We start from the raw sequence: 5623 nt of genomic DNA, 5'->3' as shown, positions 1-5623 counted from the left end.
CATCAGAACAGTGGACAAGAAGGCAGCTGGAGCTGGCAAAGTCACCAAGCCAGTTATTAGTTATTCGCCTACTAAATCAGTACTTTTTTTAAAAAAAAAAAAAGATTTATTTATTTATTTATGCACACAAGAGCTGGTGTACAGGCCAGAGATGTGGGGAGGGCGGGGGGTGAGAGGATTCACCAGAGACAGAGTGGGGAACAGAACGGGCACACTGACTGAAATACACTGCTGAGGGGAGCAGTGGGTGGGACAGGAGAGGTCTGCTGTGCCATGTGGGTAGCTCCCTGGCCGGCCAGGGATTGAAGTCATGCTGCAGAGGGTGCAGATTGCTTCATAGTGCGGTGCTTAACCCCTTGCGCCACCAGGGAGGCCCTAAATCAGTACTTTTTAATGGAAACAACTTGCCAAAAATCTGTCACAGAATATTAAGACCCATTAGAACTATGTTAAATGGATGAGGAGAGCAAGCAAAGGAAAACACAATGTATCACACAGCTTCATTCCAACACATTCACTTACCCAGGGCTACCCAAGCACACACTGTGGGTACTATGAGTTCTGACTTAAAAGGCAAGATTGAATATTCACTTCAAAAACAGTGGTTATGAACCTGAAGCATCAGGAATAATGTGGTGTTGGGCTTAAAAAAAAGTTTCCATTTTGGGGCATTTGGGTTGTTTTCAGGTTTTACCTATTGTAAATAGTGCTGCAATAAACATAGGGGTACAAGTGCTCTTTTGAATCAATGTTTTTGTGTCCTCTAGGTAGATCCCTAAGAGTGGAATTGCCGGGTGGTATGGTAGCTCCATTTTTAGTAGACTGAGGAACCGCCAGACAGCTAATGGTTGAACTAGTTTGCACTCCCACCAGCAATGTAGGATCAAGAAGATGTGGTATATATAGAAAATGGAATATTATTCAGCAATCAAAAAGGATAAATTCATGTCATTCACAGCAACGTGGATGGAGCTGGAAAGAATTATGCTCAATGAAATAAGCCAGAAGGAAAAAGAAAAATATCAGATGGTTTTGCTTATAGCAGGAACATAGGGGAACCAAATAAGACATCAGTGTAAAAAAAAATAAAAAAGTACAATGCACAACAAAGCAAAAGCAGACAATTATAAACCAGAGACATCCTGCAGGGGAGGAGGCGGAGAGGGATGAGAGGGAGGGAGGAGCACAGGGGACTGAGGTGATGGTGCATGGGTGCATTGGGGAAGGAAACTCTATGGGGACTACACCTGAGGGGGTGGGGGGAAGCTAATATTGTTTAAAAATGAACAATGATGCAAAAAATAAAAATAATAATTAAAAAATAAAATAATAAAAAAGATAAACAAAACCACAAAAAAAAGAAACTATACTTAAGATTCAAAAGAGGAGCCTCCCTGATGACTCAAGGGGTTAAGACACAAACCATGAAGCTGTCCACAGCCTCTGCAGCTTGATTTTGATTCCCCGACTGGTCAGGGAGCAACCCACATGGCGCAGCAGACCTCTCCTGACTCGCCCACTGCTCCCCTCAGCAGTGTATTTCAGTCGATCTGCCTGTCCTGTTCCCCACTGTCTGGTGGATCCTCTCACCACCTGTACCTCTGGCCTGTACCCCCATTTTTGTATGTATAGATAAATAAATCTTTTTTTAGAAAAAGATTCAGAAGAAAAAAAAGAGTTTCCGGGGCCTCCCTTACGGCGCAGGGGTTAAGTCTCAGCACTATCAATCTATCACCAGACACTGCAGCATGAGTTCGATTTTAGGCCAGGGAGCTCACCTACATGACACAGCAGACCTCTCCTGACTCGCCCGCTGCTCCCCTCAACAGTATATTTCAGTAGATCTGCCTGTTCTGTTCCCCACTCTGTCTCTGGTGAATCCTCTCAACCCCTGCACCTCTGCCTACACCCCAGTTCTTGTATGCACAAATAAATAAAAATACACCTTTTTAAAAATTTTCCTTCGTATTAAATCTCTTTCAATTCAACATTTTATACAGATGTGGTTTTTACTAGGAGATTTAGTCCCAAGCTGAAAGGGGGATACTAAGGCTCTGGAGGGCATCAACACTTTTATCACTTATCTCAGAGACTTTTATCTCACGCACTTCAGCCATGTTGTCAAGGCATGTGTTTGACCAAAGCAGAAAGCAAGGCGCAAGGCAGGTCAGTAACTGCCCTTCTTAAGTTCATCAACTAACTCATTAGGACTTGATCAAATACCTTGGAAAAAATATGCAGCGATGCTTATTGTGCTTTGAACATTATATAAAATGTAGAGGGTCACCAACCGTCTACTCAGAATGAATGACTCTTTCCCTGAGATCTGGGTTGTGACAGGTCAGGGCTGGGTGGGAGGAGGTGTGCTAGACAACTGGGCGCCACGAGGAGGAAAAAGAGAAACGGAAAGAGAAAGCGGGAGTAAGGAGCATGAATCAGCCCTGATGTTAAATTTTTTTTTAAGGTTTATTTTATTTATTTTATTTATTTATACAAGCACTGGGTACAGTCAGAAGCGCGGGAGGGTGAGAGAATTCACCAGAGCCAGAGCGGGGAGCAGAGCAGGCAGAAGGACAGAAGTACACTGCTGAGGGGAGCAGCGGGCGGCAGGAGAGGTCTGCGCGCCATGTGGGACCCTCGCCTGGCAGCTGGGGATGGAACCGGCGCTGCAGAGGCTGCGGGCAGCTTCACAACCCAGCGCTCAACCGCTGAGCCACCGGGGAGGTCCGCTGATGTTAAATTTTTATTGATCAGAAGACCTAGTGGGAGTTCAAGTGCAAAGACTTATTTAAGTAAGTGATGAGAGAAAACTAGCCAATTTCATGAATTTATTTAATAAAAACAGGCATAAATATTGGATGTTTATTTTTTGTTTCTCCTAGAAAGGCCATTAAACTCCAGTTGGTCTGCAGAAATGTTGGCTGTTGGTGTACTTTGAGTTTATGACCAAACAAGTAAACTGATAAAGTTAGCTGACGCATCATTTACTCACTCTCCCATCAGCTGGAAGAATTTAAAATTAAAGAATATGATAAGCAGTTCACTGTTCTTGGTTCAGTTCAGAATTTCTGCTTATTTTAGAGAAAAGGTTTGTGTGGGTGTTATACCTGTATCTTTTATTATTATTATTATTATTATTAAGATCTATTTTATTTATTCATGCATATAAGAACTGGGGTGCAGGCCAGAGATGCGGGGAGGGGAAGAGTGGGGTGAGAGGATTCACCAGAGACAGAGTGGGGAGCAGAACAGGCAGATTAACTGAAACACACTGCTGAGGGGAGCAGTGGGCGAGACAAGAAAGGTCTCCTGTGCCATGTGGGTAGCTCCCTGGCTGGAGACAGAACTCATGTCAAAGTGGCTGGCGATAGCTTGATAAAGCTGAGACTTAAGCCCTTGCACCTCCACAGGTTAAGAGAAGGGAATTTTACAACCTGGCAACTTCCTTATTAAAAGTGCCTTTCTAGGGCCTCCCTGGTGACACAGTGGTTGAGCGCTGGGTTGCAAAGCTGCTCGTGGCCTCTGCAGCGCCGATTCGATCCCCGGCCACACCGGCTAGGGTCCCACATGGCATGCAGACCTCTCCTGCCGCCCGCTGCTCCCCTCAGCAGTGTACTTCGGTCCTTCTGCCTGCTCTGCTCCCCGCTCTGGCTCTGGTGAATTCTCTCACCCTCCTGCGCTTCTGACTGTACCCAGTGCTTGTATAAACAAACAAACAAACAAACAAAGTGCCTTTCTACTTGCATATTCTATTTGCTTTCTTTTCTTATTTCTATGAAGGAATATTAAGAAACCTGCCCTTTGGTGTCTCAAATGGAGGTTAAAATAGTTCTGAATGAATGTCATCATGGGCCCCTAATTTCTGTGCCAAGGACAATAATAAAGAGTGCCAAAATGTCCCTTACCACCTTACCCCCACACCTTTTGAGCAGACTCACTTGCAATCATTCCCATCATTGAGCAAATGAAGACACTCTGAGACTCAGAACCCTGCTAAGGCCCTGTCCCCAGTTACCCCCACTCTGGCAGAAGCCTGACTCAGCACGGACTCACAGGGAGAGCTCTGTCCTTCCTGGGAGAAGGGAACAAGGGCAAGTAAGACCTGCCTGGCCTCCAAGTCTTCATTTCCAGCAATTTCCATGGTAGCATGATTGAAAGGAAGGTTGTATATAATATTACTGTAAAAGGCATTTATGCATTGCAATGCTGATGGTTGTTTGAGTTGTTCCTAGCTTTTACAGCTAATGCTACTACAAACTTTTTTGCACGAGCCTTTTCACACTCACTGCACACATCTTTCAATGGTTTAGTGATCCCAAGGTCATGAAGATGTACCCCTATTTCATTTTCCAGAAGTTTCATTTTATCTTTAACACTTTACAATTGACATGGAGTGCATATTTGTGCATTAGGTGATGTGAGGTAGGGGCTCAAGTTTCTCTCTACCTTTTCCAGCATCATTCATGGAGGATAAGTGCTTTCACCGGAAGCACTTATCCTCCATGAATGATGCTGGGTGAAGTGGATATTCAAGTAGGAAAAGGTAGAGAGAAACTTGAGCCCCACCTCTGAAATAAATAAACCTCTAAATGCATGTAGCTGTTTCTGAGCTCTCCATTCTGTTCCGTTGTCAATTCATGTTAATCTTCCCACGTTGTTATACTTCAAGATTATTTGTCGGTTTTCCTTTTATATATAGACATATTTTAAAGATTTGTTTATTTATGCATACAAGAGCTGGGGTACAGGCCAGAGATGCAGGGGGTGAGAGGACTCAACAGAGACAGAGTGGGGAACAGAACAGGCAGACTAACTGAAAAACCCTGCTGAGGGGAGCAGCGGGTGAGTCAGGAGGGGTCTGCTGCACCATGTGGGTAGCTCCCTGGCCAGGGATTGAACTCGTGCTGCAGAACTGTGGCTTGCTTCATAGCGCGGTGCTTAACCCCTTGCGCCACCAGGCAGGCCCCTTTCCTTTTATACTTTTATTCAAGCAGCATCGCATTGTAACATTATGTTTCAGGTGTGCATCGCTCAAAATCAACGTGCGTGTATACTACAGACGTTCACCGCTTACAGTCCAAATTCTCTTCTTCACTCTATTCCTTTTGCTCCGGTTCACCCACTGTCGCTTATTCTTCACCTTCGGCATCTCGACATAATTTTCAGGCTCTCATCTGCCTCTGCTCATCCTTGGATCCCAGGACGTGACTTGCGGGGGGCGCACAGTGGGAGCGCGATCACCAGCCATTGTATGAATGGAAGTGACCCGGCACCTTGCAGAGACTCGGCACGTTCAGCTCGCACAAGCTGCCCGCACCCACCTCCCTGCACTTCCCCGGGCTCCGGGGCAAACTGCAGGGAGGCGTGATCCCGGGGCGCGCGTCACCTTCTTCCCGGCCGCCGGCTGGCTCGGCCGCAGCTCGCCCCGCCCGCCCCTGCGCCCCGCCCCTGCGCCCTGCGCCCCGCCCCTGCGCCCCGCGCCCTGCTCCCTGCGCCCCGCCCCTGCGCCCTGCGCCCCGCCCCTGCGCCCCGCGCCCTGCTCCCTGCGCCCCGCCCCGCGCCCTGCGCCCTGCCGGAAGGGCCGCCTCGCCCGCTCCTGAACTTGGCGGTGGGCAGCGCGGGG

This window comes from Talpa europaea (assembly GCF_964194135.1).
Source record: "Talpa europaea genome assembly, chromosome: 5".
Lineage (NCBI taxonomy): Eukaryota > Metazoa > Chordata > Mammalia > Eulipotyphla > Talpidae > Talpa > Talpa europaea.
Note: the sequence above shows the minus strand (reverse complement) of the source record.